This window comes from Mobula birostris, chromosome 12 (assembly GCF_030028105.1).
Source record: "Mobula birostris isolate sMobBir1 chromosome 12, sMobBir1.hap1, whole genome shotgun sequence".
NCBI lineage: Eukaryota > Metazoa > Chordata > Chondrichthyes > Myliobatiformes > Myliobatidae > Mobula > Mobula birostris.
The window spans coordinates 48,619,643-48,637,532 of NC_092381.1; positions in this window are offsets into that span (position 1 = coordinate 48,619,643).

Consider the following 17,890-nt stretch of genomic DNA (forward strand, 5'->3'; position numbering starts at 1 on the left):
TATAAAGTAGAAACAACGTTATGTACAGTGTAATTTCAGTTAACAGATTCGGGAAGATTTAGCCAAAACCGAGTTATAGAAAAAAATCAGCACGTACATGCATGTGCACGTCACGCATGTGCCCGCACAAGGCTTCATAGTCATGGTTGTCTTTCTCAGGGTAAACACAAGTGTCCCGTATTTGACTGCTAGTTTTATCCCTTATTTGGGAGTGAGAAAGTTGGCAACCGGAGTTGACCAACGAACTGGCAGCTCCTTGTTGTGATCACATGGTGTTTATCTTGCATTTCCTGATGGAAAGCAGATGTGTGTAGTTAATGGAACCTGGGAATGATTAGAAATTAAACGAGGGGACTGAGGCCCAATTCCTGAGGTAAATAGTAAGGTGGGGGATTGCCAGAAGGGATCATGACAGTTATTGTATTTCTTACTTGGCACCACCCCTCACATTGATTCAGTTGTAGCCCCATCAGTTACTATTTTAGCTTGCATGTCATCTTTCAGTAAACATAAGATGTTAAAACTTTTTGTGGATAGTATTTTTGAGGATGGGGTTCCCCCTTCCCTTCTGATTGATGAGATCAAAGGCTGTTATTGCCACTGTGCCTTTAAGGTTAACATATTGTGCATGTGATTCAGGAAATACTGGAAGGTGGCAGTTGAGGAAGAGCAATGACTTTCCCAATCGAGGCAGCAAGGAGATCTCTGTGGTTACCGCAGTCAGATGTATCATTTCTTTCACGATTGAGAAGTCTCATGGGCAATGAAATAGCTATAGATATAAATTGTATGAGGCCTCCGTTGGTCAGGGTCGACCATGGATGGTGCGTCCTAGCCGTCTAGATACAGAAGACAAGGCAGTATGATATGGAGAGCAAGCTTCCTCTCTCCATGCATCTGATGAACCCAAAGGAACGGCAGAGACTGATACTGTTTGGTACCAGCAGTGTCGCAGGAGTTGCCAGTCAGGGTTGAACTCAACGTAAGACTGCCTTAGGGACTCCAGCTCTGGATTTCTCCCTCAGGGTTTACTCCCGAAGCCTTTCCCATGAGTGGGTGTAGCCACAGGGCAGCTGAGGTTTCAGATCAGAGTTTTCCTTCTCCTAGATGAGCTACCAACCATGGCTAATGAGCCTCATCTGCCCAAAGCAACTGGTTTTAAGACACTGTAAATGGTATACAAGCCTCTTTCACACCCTCCCTCCCACCCAAGGTCAAAGCAAGGATGGTCTTGGTCTGAAGATAGTAAATATTTCCCTTTAGTTCTAAAGATTAGTTCCATTATTACAGAAAATTTATTGGAGGTGAGGTGTATATTGTCTGGAAGTATAGAAAGGTATACAAGTATAGAAAAATACAAAAATTTTTAAGGATTGACTATCTGTAATCACGAGTGCTTTCTACCTTACCATCAATTCATGTACAAGTACCTAGAAATAAATTTCATTAAAAATCCAGCAAAGCCTCATTGACTGTATAGATCCTGGAGGAGCTTCTGCAGAATAAACTTTCTCTGAAAATAACTAGGAAACTGTCCGCAAAATAAAGAAGTGTAAAAAGACAATCCATTGGCTCAAATTATGATATTGTTGAATGATAATTCCAAATTTCTTGCAGCAGCAGCACACATTGATCGGAATAATCACCTCCAGGATTGCCTGATCTCATACACTTCTACATCAAATGAAAGATGGAAGTTATTTAGACAGAGTCCATCACACTATTTTGTTCAATTTTTCTGAAGACTCTCGTCATATCATCTGGAGAATTCTTTGAAATGGTTAAGATGGAATGACTGCAAAAAGTGTTTAATTAACATTATAGGCATCCGTTAGTCTCGTGAGACCATGGATTTGCGCCTTGGAAGGTTTCCAGGGCCCAGGCCTGGGCAAGGTTGTATGGAAGACCAGCAGTTGCCCATGCTGCAAGTCTCCCCTCTCCACGCCACCGATGTTGTCCAAGGGAAGGGCATTAGGACCCATACAGCTTGGCACCAGTGTCGTCGCAGAGCAATGTGTGGTTAAGTGCCTTGCTCAAGGACACAATACACTGCCTTAGCCAAGGCTTGAACTAGTGACCTTCAGGTCACTAGACGAGCGCCATAACCACTTGGCCACGCGCCAACACATAATAATTAACATTATTCTCTGAACATAATGTAAAAGAAAGCATTATCTATAAAATAATATGAACGTTGTGTTCCTCTTATTAGTAGCATTCCAACTCACATTGCTAGCTCTTTAGGTTCTGTGCAAGGCCTCCCTGTGACTGCAGCTTGGTAGTGAAAGCCTGTTCACTTTCAGTGCCTGTGAAATCGGATTGCCTGTCACAACAATAACACTACAATTGCAATTTCACTGGCTCTCCACTCAGCTTTGGATCACCCGGACAGTAGTAATATCTATGTGCAGCTGTAGTTTATTGACCACAGCTCAGTATTCAACACAACCATACCTTAGCTTCTAATCAACAAGCTCCAAAACTTGAGTATCTGGACTCCCCTTCTGCAACTGGATCCTTGGCACCCTCACTGAGAAACAACAGTCTGTGCAGATTGGAAATAACAACTCCTCCTCGCCGACAATCAACAGTGGCGTATCTCAACTGCATGCATAGCCCACTGCAGTACAGCTCAAACACCATCTATAAATTTGCCGATGACACAACTATTGTTGGCCGAATTTCAGGTGGCGAAGAGGAAGTATATAGAAGCAAGGTAGATCAGCCGGTTCATTAGCGTTGGAGCACCAACCTTGCATTCATCGTCAGTAAGACCAAGGTATTGATTATCGGCTTCAGGAAGGGTAAGTAGAGGGAAAATACACCAGCCCCCATCGAGGGATCAATAGTGAAAAGGGTAAATAGTTTCAGGTTTTTGTGTGTCAACATCTCTGAAGATTTATCCTGGGCCAAACGTATTGATGAAATTACAAAGACGGCATGAGAGCAGCAATATTTCATTAGGAATTTGAGGAGAATTAGTATATCACCAAAGACACTCACAAATTTCTGTGGATGTACTGTGGAGGGCATTCTAACTGGTTGTGTCACTGTCTGACATGCAGGGGCACAGGATCAGAAAAAGCTGCAGGATGTTGTAAACTCAGCCAGCTCCATTGTGGCTACTAGCCTACCCATCATTCTGGTAATGCCACAAAAAGGTGGCATCCATCATTAGAGATCTGCATCACCCAGCACATACTGTCTTCTCATTGCTACCATCAAGGAGGAGGTACAAGAGCCTAAAGACACACACTCAACATTTCAGGAAGTTTCTTTCCTTTTGCCATCAAATTTCTGAATCGACAATGAACCCATGAACACTATTTCATTCTGAACCTTGTGGCCATGTCCCCTAGTTCTAGTCTCACGTACTGGTGGGAACAACTTTTCTGCTTCTATCCTATCACTTTCATAATTTTATATTTTTCATTAAGATCCCCCTTTTATTCATTCCCCCAGGTGACTCAATCTCTCCTCATAGACTAACCTTGTCATCCCAGAATCAGCCTGGTGATCCTCTTCTGACTGCCTCCAAAGCTAGTATACCTTTCCTTAAAAAAGAGACCAGAACTCCACAGCACTCCAGGCACAACCCCATCCATACCCTGTACAGTTGCGGCATAACCTCCCTACTCTTAAATCCCTTAGCCACTCCCTTAGCAATGAATGCCAAGATTCCATTTGCATTCTTGTTCTAGTTGCAATTCACGGACAATCACATGCAGCTATGGAGGCCAGGTCTTTGGGTGAGCTTGATAGGTTTTTGATTGGATATGGCATCAAAGATTATGGGGAGGAGGTGGGGAGTGGAGCTGAGGAGGGTAAAAAATGATCAGCCATGATTGAGTGGCGGAGCAGACTCGATGGGCCAAATGACCTAATTCTGCTCCTATGTCTTATAGTCTTATAATTTTTTATTTATTATCTAGTTTAATATTTTGTGTTAGTTTACTTTCATAATCTGTTTTCACTTTCTTTATTGCTTGCTTAGTGGATCTTTGTTGCTTTTTAAAGTTTTCCCAATCTTCCAAGTTCTCACTACTCATGACTACTTTGTATGCATGAACTTTTAGTTTGATGCCTTATTTTATTTCCTTAGTTATTTATCCAAGACTGACTCTCCACACCCTTATTGTCCTTGCTTTTAACCAGAATATACTATGTTTGTTGAGCACTATGAAAAATCTCTTTGAAAGTCTTTCACTGTTACTGAACTGTCCCACCACGTAGTCTGTTTAAACACATTCCTGCTTAACCTGTTGATTAATAGTACTGTAGTAGGCAGGTTGTTGGAGATAAAATGTAGTATTGCACGAGGAAGATTGAGAAAAGGATTGATGCAATGACTTAGCTTTGTGTGACCCCAGTTTGTGTTAGGATTGGATCCATCATAAGTTCTTTATCACCATGTAGTAGATATAGAATTCTGATAAATTTCAAGGGGGAGCCAAATCTGAGAGAGATCACCCATAATCTATCTTGCTTGATAGAGTCTCTGCCAATTTACTGCCTTAGATATATTTTTAAAGGAGTTGAAATAGCTCCAAATTATTAAAATATTAACATTATTTATTTTTGCATGAACACATTTATACTTAGCTAACTATTTAAAATATTAACATGATTTAATATAAAAGAAAAACAAATTGATTAACTTTTCGATCTAGATTGGCAATCCCATTGATGGCTAAATATACTAGCTATGACTGGTGAAAGTTGAAGGAATGTGTGCAAAGCTTATATTTAAAAGGTACTAATAGAAATATAATTGCTTGTTGTATTTGATATGCACTAAATGGAACTTTCTCTTAGGTGATTTCATGAAAATAAATTCCAATTGTATAGTTCCAATGTTGCACATATTTCTGCTTCAGATATGCATTGTGACAAATTTCTTTTGGAACACTGCAACAGAATTCTACTGTTCCTTATTTTGTTCTGCAAGGGCAATTGGGAGTATTAAACATGAGCACAAATTGAAGAATCCTAAAGTAATATCATATGCACTCAGACAATCTGGCCCAATGTATCTATGCCAACTGAAATGTATTCCTGAACTAGTCCCATTTATCTGTGTTTAGCTCATTTCACTCTATCCATCCATGTACCCACTAAAATGAATTGCAAACACTATAATTGTACGCGCCTCTACTTCTTTAAGAAGTGTAACTAATTTTGTGAAGCTTGCCACAGGTTAAAAAAAAACACATTTTGAAATAATCTTGCATTTTACTCAGTTAGTTCATCAGCAAAATTATTTATTAAATGTGATTTAATTACTCCAAGGAAAATTAGATAATACTTCAGCTTGTGGAGTTTCTGCCTCACAACCTCTGCAATAAAGAGTCAATCCTGATCTCCCGTGTTATGTGCATGAACTTTATGTATTCTCTCCCTGTGACTTCATGTGTTACCTCAGGGTGCTCTGGTTTCTCCCTAAATCTGAAAGATTAGTAGTTAGGGAAATTAATTGGTTACTGAAAATTGCCACTAATGTGTAGGTTAGTGATGGAATCTGGGAGAAGTTGATTGGAATTTGGGCGAATAGATTACGGGGAGTGTTAGTGGTGGATTAGGACTGATGAACTGGTGTGGACTATGAGCCAAAATGATTATGTTCCACGTCATCCTAAAATATGGACCAACTGCTGAGAGGAGCGGAGATAATAATTTTAAACTTATCTTTGTAAAATGAAAAATTATGAGTCATTTCTTTCCTCTTTTCAATACACATCAGTATTTGGAACTTTGTAGGATGGTGCAATTCCACTAGCCTAAATTTATTATCGTCTAAGTTCATACATTACTGAATCATTTATTTGGCACCAAATAAAAGTAATATTTTTAGAAGTGGGTATCCTTTCTCATACTTTGGAGGATTTTTTAATGTAAAGAAGTCTTTATAATGAACCAAATAAATATAAAATTTTCTATATTGGAAAAGACGATCATCATGATTATTGTGAATATTTATCAAAGCAGTGTACTCAAAACTGGAAAGAATTAAAGTTAGAGAAGCATGAATGTTTCAACCACTGAAACTATCAAAAGAAATTAGAGCTTAAAAGTACTTAAACAATTTATTTTTATTGGTTTTGGATGGAAAGATAGCACATTATTTATCATAAATAATCTTTTTGAGGTAATTATCTCATCTACAGTCAATAATTGCACAATATAGTAAATTTACATAAAAAAGCATTATGAAAATTTATGAGAAGCTAGGGGAGACATAGGAGGAACAAGGAAAGAGGTTCTCCTGAGGGAAATTGAGTAGCAAGGGACTAAGTTAAAATGCAGAACTAAGAAGTTAATCAACTAATAATCTTTGGATTATTACCTGAGCTACGAGCAAATTGGCTCCGGGTTAATAAGATCAGAAAGCTAAATATGAGTCTCAAAGATTGATGTGGGAGAAGTGGGTTTGAATTCGTCGGATATTGGCTCCGGTATTGAGGAATAAGGGAACAGTCCAATGGGACGGACTTGACCAGAACCATGCTTAGACCAGGGTCCCAGCAAATCACATAACTATGGCTGTAAATAGGCCTTTAAATTAAACAGTAGAGAGGTGGTTTAGAGATTGATAGATAGATACTTTATTGATCCCAAAGGAAATTACCGTGTCGCAGTAGCATTATAAGTGCACAGATATACAGATATTAGAAGAGAAGTAAGAAAGAATAAAAAAATAAATTACCTCAAACAGTCTAACAGGACAGGGTCATCATTTCCCTGGCTACGGGTTGACTCATTATAGAACCTAATGGCTGAGGGTAAGAAGGACCTCATATGGTGCTCTTTGGAGCAGGGCAGTTGTCTTGGTCTGTTAATAAAAGTGCTCCTCTATTCACCAAAGGTGGCATGCAGAGCATGAGAAACATTGTCCAGAATTACCAGGATTTTCTGTAGGGTCCTTTGTTCTACTACAGCCTCCAGTGTGTCCAATTCCTATAACAGAGCCAGCCTTTCCAATCTGTTTATTGAGCCTGTTGGCATCACCCATGTTGACGGCATTGCCCTAGCACACCACCGCATAGAAGATTGTACTGGTGACAACAGACTGGTAGAATATGTGAAGGAGAAGCCTGCAGACTCCAAAGGACCTCAGTCTCCGCGGGAAGTAGAGCTGAATCTGGCCCTTCCTGTACAGCTTCAAAAAGTATGGATAAAGTAAAAGGGAAGGAGATTGCAGGAGAGGTTACTGAAGTCTCCAGAATAAAGAATAAGACAGGAAGTTTAGAAAGAGACTAGAATTTAACTTCAGGCAACATGGAGACAAAATTGAAACGTAGGGTGGTGAACACAGGATTGAGGCTGTTATATTTGAATGCATACAGTACATGAAATAAGGTAGATGATCGTGTAGTGTGGTTAGAAATTGGCAGCTATTATGTTATGGACATCAGTGAGTTATGGTTGAAAGGAGATTGCAGCTGGGAGTTTCACATCCAAGGATACAAATCATATGGTTAGGTCAGGCAAGCAGAGAGATTGGGATAGCTTTGTTTGTTAAAAAAAATGAAATCAAATTCTTAAAAAGGAGTGGCATGTGATCAGAGTGGCATGTGGATAGAGTTAAGAAAATGCAAGGATAATAAGACCCTGATGGCAGTTGTATACAGGCCTCTGAGCAGTAGCTAAGATGTGGGGTACAAATTACAACAGAAGGTAGAAAGAGCATGTAAAAAGGGCAATGTTACAATGGTCATGGGGGATTTCAGTATGCAGGTAGATTGGGAAAATCAGGAATTTGAAAGGGCTTTGTAAGTCAGAGCCTTCAGAGATTTTTCGTTTAACTGTTTATGCTTCCAAGGATTAGAAGAGAAGGTTGACAGAAATGAGGTTGGATACAACAGTGATAAAAAGATGGAATTTGTAGGTAAGGTTTTGGGCAATCACGTGTTGTGAAAATTGACAAATGAGAGAATTCAAGTAAAGCTATGTGACACACGGAACAAGCATGAAAAACAAACCACCGTGAATGGAGGTGGCATTGAAAAATAGGCAAAGGTTTTGCACACATTGCACAATCATTAAGCAATTATCATCAACAAATGTTATTGGGAGCATATTCTTTCGCTTCATGGCTGAGTCATAAGAGTACTGCAAATGAATTCAGACAGAAACTGGTATGTCATTTGAGAGCTGAAAGTGAGAATGCTGCCAGTCATTTGGATGTAAATTTGAGAGTCTGTGCAGGTTAGTCCAGTGCAGTAATTAGCCGTGAGAAAGAATGGTATCTACCAGATGCCTGCGTTCACTATTTTATTAAGTGGCTGAACCAAACTCAAAGTGAGTTGAAAGTGGAGGTTATTGAAGATTTCAGTAGACCATGTAGCCCTGAAGGTGATTTACTTGGACTCGGGCTATAGAGTAGTCCATTGTATTATCATCCACATGCTGGACTTGGAGAGTTGGATCTATGTTGAATAGACCTTGGCGAATGTTTGAAGAGGAGTTTAACAACTGAGCATGAAGAACAGACTTATCAATTGAGAATCAGAATCAGGTTTATTATCACTGGGGTGTGATGGGAAATTTGTTAACTTAGCAGCAGCAGTTCAATGCAATACATAATCTAGCAGAGAGAAAAAAGTAATAAATAAAATAAAAATAATAATAACAATAAATAAACAAGTAAATCAATTATGTATATTTAATAGATTAAAAAACATGCAAAAACAGAAATACTGTATATTAAAAAAAGTGTCCAAAGCTTCATGTCCATTTAGGAATTCGATGGCAGAGGGGAAGAAGCTGTTCCTCAATCACTGAGTGTGTGCCTTCAGGCTTCTGCACCTCTTACCTGATGGTATCAGTGAGAAAAGGGCATGCCCTGGGTGCTGGAGGTCCTTAATAATGGATGCTGCCTTTCTGAGACACCGCTCCTTGAAGATGATTAGATTTATAACTTTCTGCAGCTTCTTTCGGTCCTGTGCAGTAGCCCCTCCATACTGGATAGTGATGTCAGAATGCTCTCCATGGTACAACTATAGAAGTTTTTGAGTGTATTTGTTGACGTGCCAAATCTCTTCAAACTCCTAGTAAAGTACAGGTGTTGTCTTGCCTTCTTTATAACTACATCGATATGTTGGGACCAGGTTAGATCCTCAGAGAAATTTAATTTTAGTCCGATATTTGTATCTTGGATTAAATTGATATATCTTACTCGATTGGCTTCGGTATTTACTAACAATCAAAGATCTTCCCTCTTTCCTTTATTCCGTGGTACTAGGCAGGGTTGCCCTCTTAGTCCACTAATATTCGATATTGCCTTGGAACCACTAGCTATTGCTATTCATGACTCCCCTAATATATTTGGTATTACCTGTGGAAATGAGACACATAAATTATCACTATATGCAGATGATCTACTATTATATATTTCTAACCCAGGGAAATCCATTCCGGCAGTGTTAACTCTGCTTGTTCAGTTTAGTAGTTTTTCTGGTTATAAATTGAATCTAGGTAAGAGTGAACTTTTTCCATTAAATATGCAGGCTCCCATTTATAGATGTCCACCATTCAGGGTGATTACCAACTATTTTACTTATTTGGGAGTTAAAATTGCTAAGAGGCATAAGGATTTATTCAAGCTCAACCTCTTACCGTTAATTAGTCAAGTTAAACAACTGATTACTAAATGGTCCTCATTGTCTCTATCACTGATTGGTCGAATTACTGCTATTAAAATGATTATTTTACCTAAATTTTTATATCTATTTCAAGCGATACCAATTTTTATTCCTAAATCTTTTTTTGATACTATCGATTCTAGAATTTCCTCTTATATATGGCAGAACAAAAATCCCAGGTTAAGTAAAAAATATTTACAGAAGTCCAAGAAAGATGGTGGTTTACCATTGCCTAATCTAAGGTTCTATTATTGGACAATTAATATTTGTCCTTACCCAACTAAAAATTTTCCTGTCCTCTCTGATTCTATCCTTTTCCATGATAATGCTAAAGGCCAAGGAGCCGTGGTCACTGTCCCCCAGATGCTCACCCACTGAGAGATCTGTGACCTGACCTTGTTCATTACCTAGTAGTAGATCTAGTATGGCATTCCCCCTAGTAGGCCTGTCCACATACTGTGACAGGAATCTGTCCTGGACACACTTAACAAACTCTGCCCCATCTAAACCCTTGGAACTAATCAGGTGCCAATCAATATTAGGGAAGTTAAAGTCACCCATGATAACAACCCTGTTATTTTTGCACCTTTCCAAAATCTGCCTCCCAATCTGCTCCTCTGCATCTCTGCTGCTACCAGGGGGCCTAGAAAATACCCCCAATAGAGTAACTGCTCCTTTCCTGTTCCTGACTTCCACCCATACTGACTCAAAAGAGGATCCTGCTACATTACCCACCCTTTCTGTAGCTGTATTAGTATCCCTGACCAGTAATGCCACCCCTCCTCTCCTTTTTCTGTCCTCTCTATCCCTTTTAAAGCACTGAAATCCAGGAATATTGAGAATCCATTCCTGCCCTGGTGCCAGCCAAGTCTCTGCAATGGCCACTACATCATAATTCCATGTATGTATCCAAGCTCTCAGTTCATCACCTTTGTTCATGATGCTTCTTGCATTGAGGTACACACATTTCAGCCCTTCTACCTTACTGTCTTTACACCGTTTATTCTGCTTCTCTTTCCTCAAAGCCTCTCTATATGTTAGATCTGGCTTTACTCTATGCACTTCTTTCACTGCTCTATCGCTCTGGGTCCCATCCCCCTTGCAAATTAGTTTAAACCCTCCCGAACCATGCTAGCAACCCTACCTGCAAGGATATTGCTCCCCCTCGAGCTCAGGTGCAACCCATCCAATCTGTACAGGTCCCACCTTCCCCAGAAGAGATCCCAATGATCCAAAAATCTAAAACCCTGCTCCCTGCACCAACTCCTCAGCCACGCTTTCAACTGCCATCTCCTCCAATTCTTACCATCACTATCACGTAGCACTGGCAGCAATCCTGAGAACACCACCCTTGAGGTTCTGTTCTTCAGCCTTCTGCCTAGTTCCCGAAACTCACACTTCAGGACCTCATCCCTCTTCCTGCCTGTGTCGTTGGTCCCAACGTGTATCACGCCTTCTGGTTGCTTTCCCTCTCGTACCAGGATGTCGTGCACCCGGTCAGAGACATCCTGGACCCTGGCACCCGGGAGGCAACAAACCATGCGGGTGTCCTTCTCACGTCCACAAAATCTCCTGTCTGCTCCCCTGACTATAGAGTCTCCAATGACGACAGCTCTCCTCTTCTCCGTCCCACCCTTCTGCACCACAGGGTCAGACTCAGTGCCGGAGGCCCTGCCACCGTGGCTCACACCTGGTCGGTCGTCCCCACCAACAGTATCCAGGACGTTAAACTTATTATTCAGGGGAATGGCTACAGGGGTGCCATCAACAGTTTTGCGTTTTGATTTACAACCCCATCCTATTATGGCAATCTTTGGTTTGCCAATGATAGAACATAGCTTTTGTCCTCTTCAGCCTGTCGGATGATCGCATTTGTTACTTTATGGCCAGGAGATCCATTTTATTGAACCAATCCTCCTACCACATTTCAATGGTTTTCCCAAACTATATTATGTTTAAATTTAGAAAAAATCAGAAGTGACATTTTTGATCCTTCGGTTAAATTTGAAGAGAATTGGAAACCATTTATTCAACATTTCAATATGATGTAATTTGACCTTTCGGAATCCTTCTTATTAACTTAAAATATATGAATAGAGGAGCGGAGTTGACGACATTACTGAACGTGTTCGATTTAAGATATTGGTCTAGTCCTGTTTTGTTCCGTTTGCTTTTTTTTTGAGGTTTAGTATTTAGTTTCATTTCTTTTCGTTTTTTTTTGGGGGGGGTTTCTTTGTATATTTTTTTCTTTTTCTTTCTTTTTTCTCTATGATTAATTATATTAAGAGTTTGGAAGTCTATTATACCTATATTATTTGAAATCTTTTTTGTACATGCTTATCAACAATAAGATTATTCCAATCTCTCTGTATCAATATTGTTATTCTGTTTACAATTTTGGAAAATTAATAAAAAGATTTAAAAAGAAAAGAAAGAGATCTTGACACCCAGGAACTTGAAGCTGCTCACTCTCTCCACTTCTGATCCCTCTATGAGGATTGGTATGTGTTCCTTCGTTCTACCCTCCCTGAAGTCCACAATCAGCTTTTTTGTCTTACTGACGTTGAGTGCCAGAAAGGATTAGGCAAAATAATAGTTTGCATTGGACTAAATGGGACAAAGGGCTTATGTGCTGTAGTATTCTATGACTCTACGACCATCAGTCCTAAGTATTGACTAGTCTGATTTCCTGGATAGAGGAACTCTGTATTTCGGAGAATTGTAGCATCAGTCATTGAAGGCACCTTGCAGTTACTTTTGCTTTGAGATGTTTTGGCTCTGTTCAGATAGACCAATTTTAGGAGGGCTTGAGACAGCCAAAAGGTTGGTCCATTACATGTAGTAGCAGTGTGTCAAAGAGATTGCAAAAAGATGAAATGACAGAGTCAGGAGTTACATGGATATCATGAGTTGGTGGCTGGAAAGGTGATATACCCACAAATGTGTTTTAGTAATAATAATAATAAATAAACAAATTAGGGCACTGAGGGATATGAAGAGTGTTTTATGAAATTGTTCAGGTGTGTTTCAGCAATAATTTAATGTTTAACAGAGTAGCAGGTGAAACAAATATCATATTATAGTGGCCACTTTTTGTGGAGGTGTTTGCAGAAGCCATGTGGAATTGAAGGCAAAATTATGGAGTGCAGCATCAACTGAGCCAGAAATTCAGAATATAAAAATGTCACAAAATGAAGGACAATCCAGGTTGAGGAATATTAGGTAATGTAGAAAGTGTTATTGTAGAAGAATGAAGGATGACCTTATAGAAATGTCTGAAATTATGAGAAGTATAGATAAGGTGGACGGTAATGGTCTTTTCCCCAGCGTTGGCAAAACTATGGGACATCAGTTTAGGGTAGAGGGAGGGGAGGGGAGGGAACGTCGACTCAGACCATGAGAGGCCTGCGTTGGGCATTTTCATGCCCTACAAGGCGTAGATTGGAAGTTTGTGTGGGGCACCACTCCTCGCACAGGGTAGAGGGGAAAGATTTAAAAGGGACCCAAGAGGCATCTTCACACAGAATGCTGAGTATATGAAATATGCTGCCAGAAGAAGTAGTTGAGGAAGGTATAATGGTATCATTTAAGAAGCACTTGGATACATGGAGGGACAGAGCTTGGAGGGATATGGGCTAAACACAGGAAATTGGGACTAGCTGGGGGGAGGTGTTGCACCACAGTTAGCATGAACTGATTGGGCCGAAGATGCAGTATTGCTCTGTGACTCTATGGGGACAGCATCATCATTAGAAGAATTCACTAACAATGTGAAAGGTAAGGTGTACATGGGGTAATGTAGAGAAGCCATTTGAATTATGTCGAATGATGTGTATTGTAGTGGAAGAGAACACAGGCTTGAGAAAAAATGGCAACTCTCAGACTTCTGTTTTCATTATTCCTGTAAATCTCATTAAGTTTACAACTCCTAATAATCAATTAAACTTTACAACTCCTCCCTTGGAGGGTCAGACACCCTGAGCCAATAGGCTGGTCCTGGACTTATTTCCTGGCATAATTTACATATTACTATTTAATTATTTATGGTTTTATTATTATTTAGTTATTTATTGTGCAACTGTAACGAAAACCAATTTCCCCCGGGATCAATAAAGTATACTATGACTATGACTATGACTAAGTGGGAGAACCGAACTCAGAAAGAGCTGAATGTTTGTGATGTGGAGGATATTGAAAGTTTAAGTGTATCATAAGATGTTACCTTATCCCTGGAAATAATAATGCCTGCTCTGTAACATTTGGCAAGTACACTAAAAGGAGCTGAGAACAATCTGGCTGCTGTGCAAGTGTTGGAAATAATCCAATGTTAATTTGAAAATGTTATTATTGTGTTTGTGGTGCTTTATAATATACTGAAAACTGTGTAATTGTAACTGCTATAGTTGCTGACTAGTACTATTAGTCTGTACTGAGTGCTTCTATTGATATTTAGTATGTTATACCATGTAATTAATGTTTATAAATAGTTAAGGGAACAATTGTGGGATGGGATGTGAAGTCAGTAATTTGCAAGTCTTATTTGGACAAATGATTTAAGGGATTATGGAATGCTTGGAAATGTTATGCTTAGCTTGTTGCATTGAATTTATTGTCAAGTCTACTTGAAAATAAGAAAATTTCTGTTTAGTTAATTTTTAAAACTAGTATACATGCCCTAATTAGTTTGTTAATTGTATAATTATATACAGTATTTCATCAGCTGTGGATGTAATTATTTATATAGGTTTTTGTGAGAATTTGTTACTTTGAAGGGAAGCAGTAAATTACATATGAATGTGAGTAATTTGTATAGCATGTTCTGACTTTTTGTATGCAGTTGTATAACTCACCAATATCAGCTGATTGCTGACTCGCTGATTATGTTTCTTGTCTCAGTGAACAGCTACATACAAGAGCCTACAGAGACAACAAATAGATTATAAATAACTAAAATATCAGTTTAAGAGAAAAAATCCATAGTTCTTGTATGCTTAGCCGTGACATTGGGTATTTTCTCAGTGAGAGTGAAGAAATAGTGCGCCATGGTTATTTTCTTTTGTATTTGATGATAAGATGAAGGTATTGCAAATTTTTGTGTAATTTTAGCCTTACAAGCATGCTATGTGCATGAAAGATTGATCTAAAATTGTTTAGTGTCTAATTTTGGACACAAAGCCAATTATAGTGAAGAGCTGATGAAAAAGGAAGCTTGCTATACAAAATTGTCTGTCTTGAATATTAAAATATGACAGGTGTGCTGGATCATATTCAGCCAAAAAACTGTTCATCAATCATAAAGTAGGTGAAGATTGACCGGTGGGAGCAGAAATCTGGAGCTGGGGAGTCGATTTAATGGGTAGTGTGGTTATGGTAATCAGTGGTAACATCTAATATTTAATGTGAAATTAATAGGAATAGTCCCACTTATATTTCAGTTGTTGTTATTGGTATTGTTCATGGTCAATCTTAATCTAGTATCATAAGACAATCAGAATGCAGAAACATTTTCATAATGAATATTTCAGTTGGCAGCAGAGCCCTCATGCAATATTCAGGCAGAGGCCACCCTATTAGGTACACCTGTACACCTAATTGTCAATGCAGATACCTAATCAGCCAATTATGTATCAGCAACTCAATGCATACATGCATGCAGGTATGGTCAAGATGTTCAGTGTTGTTCATACCAAACATTAGAAAAGGGCAAAATGTGATCTAGGTTACTTTCACCATGGAATGGTTGTTGGTGTCCATAAGACTATAAATCATAGGAGCAGAATTAGCTCATTCAGCCCATCGTGTTTGCTCTGCCATTCCATCATGGCAGGGCCCGGATCCCACTCAACCCCATACACCTGCCTTCTTGCCATAACTTTTGATGCCGTGACCTATCAGGAAACTATCAACTTCTGGTTTAAATATACACACGGACTTGGCCTCCACCGCAGTCTGTGGCAGAGCACCCCACAGATTCACTACTTTCTGGCTAAAAGAAATTCCTTCTTACCTCTGTTCTAAAAGGTCGGCACTCAACTTTGAGGCTGTGCCCTCTAGTTCTGGGTACCCCCATTAGAGGAAACATCCCCTCCACATCCACCTTATTTAGTCCTTTCAACATTTGGTAGGTTTCAATGAGATCCCCCCACATTCTTCTAAATTCCAGTGAATTCAGGCCCAAGACTACCAAACTCTTCTCATATGTTAGCCTTTTTATTCCTGGAATCATTCTCATGAACCTCCTCTGGAGTTTCTCCAATGACAACACATCCTTTCTGAGATATGGGGCCCAGAACTGTTGACAATACTCCCAAGTGCGGCCTGACCAGTGTCTTATAAAGCCTCAACATTATCTCCTTGCTTTTATGTACTATTTCCTTGAAAGAAATGCCAACATTGCGTTTGCCTTCTTGACCACAGACTCAACCTGTAGATTAATCTTCTGGGAGTCTGGCACGAGGATTCCTAAGTCCCTCTGCACTTCTGATGTTTGAATTTTCTCCCCCTTAATATAATTGCCTGCACTATTGTTCCTTTTACCAAAATGCGTTATAGGTTTCCCCCGCCATCTGAAGGTAGAACATTCCAATGAAACTGTTCGTAAGCCAGAATGTCGTAAAGCGAAGAAGCAATTACCATTTATTTATATGGGAAAATTTTGTGAGCATTTGCAGACCCAAAAATAACCTACCAAATCATGCCAAATAACACATAAAACCTAAAATAACAGCAACATATAGTAAAAGCAGGAATGATCTAATAAATACACAGATTATATGAAGTAGAAATACTTTTCCACAATCATTGCCTGAACTGTTCTCCGTAGCGAAAATCTCACGCAAGTGCCATTGGCAAAAACACGGCGCAAGCGCTCTCCAGTAACCTTTAAGCTATGAAGCTGCCAAATCATACCAAATAACAGGTAAAAATACACAGCCGATATAAAGTAGAAATAATATATGTACAGTGTAGTATCACTTACTGGAATTGGGACAGTGTCGAACACACTGATGATGGTGTGTTAGGCTGAGTCATTGGAGTTTGAGTGGTGCAGTGGCCCCCACCCTCCGGGCAGAGAACCGATACATTGCCGCGAAGTATGCAGCGGTCCAGCAGTAGCCAGGAGGCACACAGCACATCTTTAAGAAAAAAGCCGAAATAAGCAAGCTAATTAATTAGGTGCCGCCTGGCACGTAATTAATTAGCATGTTTATTTCGGCTTTTTTCTTAAAGATGTGCTGTGTGTCTCCCGGCTACTGCTGCATTCTCCGCGAATCGGTATCTGTCCGCGGCCTGGGGGTTGGGGTGGTGGGACACTGGGGTGTCATCTCATCATCGTCTGTTTTCATTAGAGCAGGCAGCTCATCTTCTCCTATGACTGCCCGCCTTAATGTCGAAGGTCAAGGTTCGTTGTCTGCTGTGGCTGATGTGGAAGGCTTGCTTGACTGCTGAGCCTCGCGCGTTTTTCTATCATTCAGTTCTTTGTAAGTACTCAAACCATCCTGCAAATATCCCCTAAACCGACAGACGCTTTCAAAATTAAAGTCGTACTTTATCATTACTCATTCGGTTTTGATTGTTATCTTTTCCTCTTCCAATTGCAACAGCTCTTCATCTATCAGTTCTTGGTCATGGGATGCCAAAACCTCTTCAACATCATCTTCGTCAGTTTCCACAAGCCAGACTCACTTAGTCCTTACTTCATTCACCACGATCAAAATGCTTAATTATGTCTAGTTTTACACTAAGTGTAACACTCTTACGAGCTCTTTCAGGCTTTTCCGAAACCTTAGAACTCATCTTGCTAACGGCTGCTCACAGGCACATGTTTAAGCAATGCCGGCTGAATGCAGTTCCGAATCCGGGGGAGAGCGGCTGCTCGTGGCGCGCACTGCCTTTTATCGCGCGCTGATTTTTTTTCGCGCACTGCCTTTTATCGCGCGCTGATTTTTTTTCGCGCACTGCTTTTTTCATAACAGTGAAAACACCTTCTGTTAGCGAAAACAGGGTACTAACGTAGGTCTTTCATAACAGTGAGGTTTCGTAAAGCGAACATTCGAAAAGCGGGGGACACCTGTATTGTACATTTCCCAACACTGTATTCCATCTGCCACATTTTTTGCCCATTCTCCTAATTTGTCTAAGTCCTGCTGCAATCACATTGCTTTCTCAGCACTACCTACCCCTCCACCTATCTCGTATCATCCACAAACTTTGCCACAAAGCCATCAATTTCATTATCTGGAGGCGGA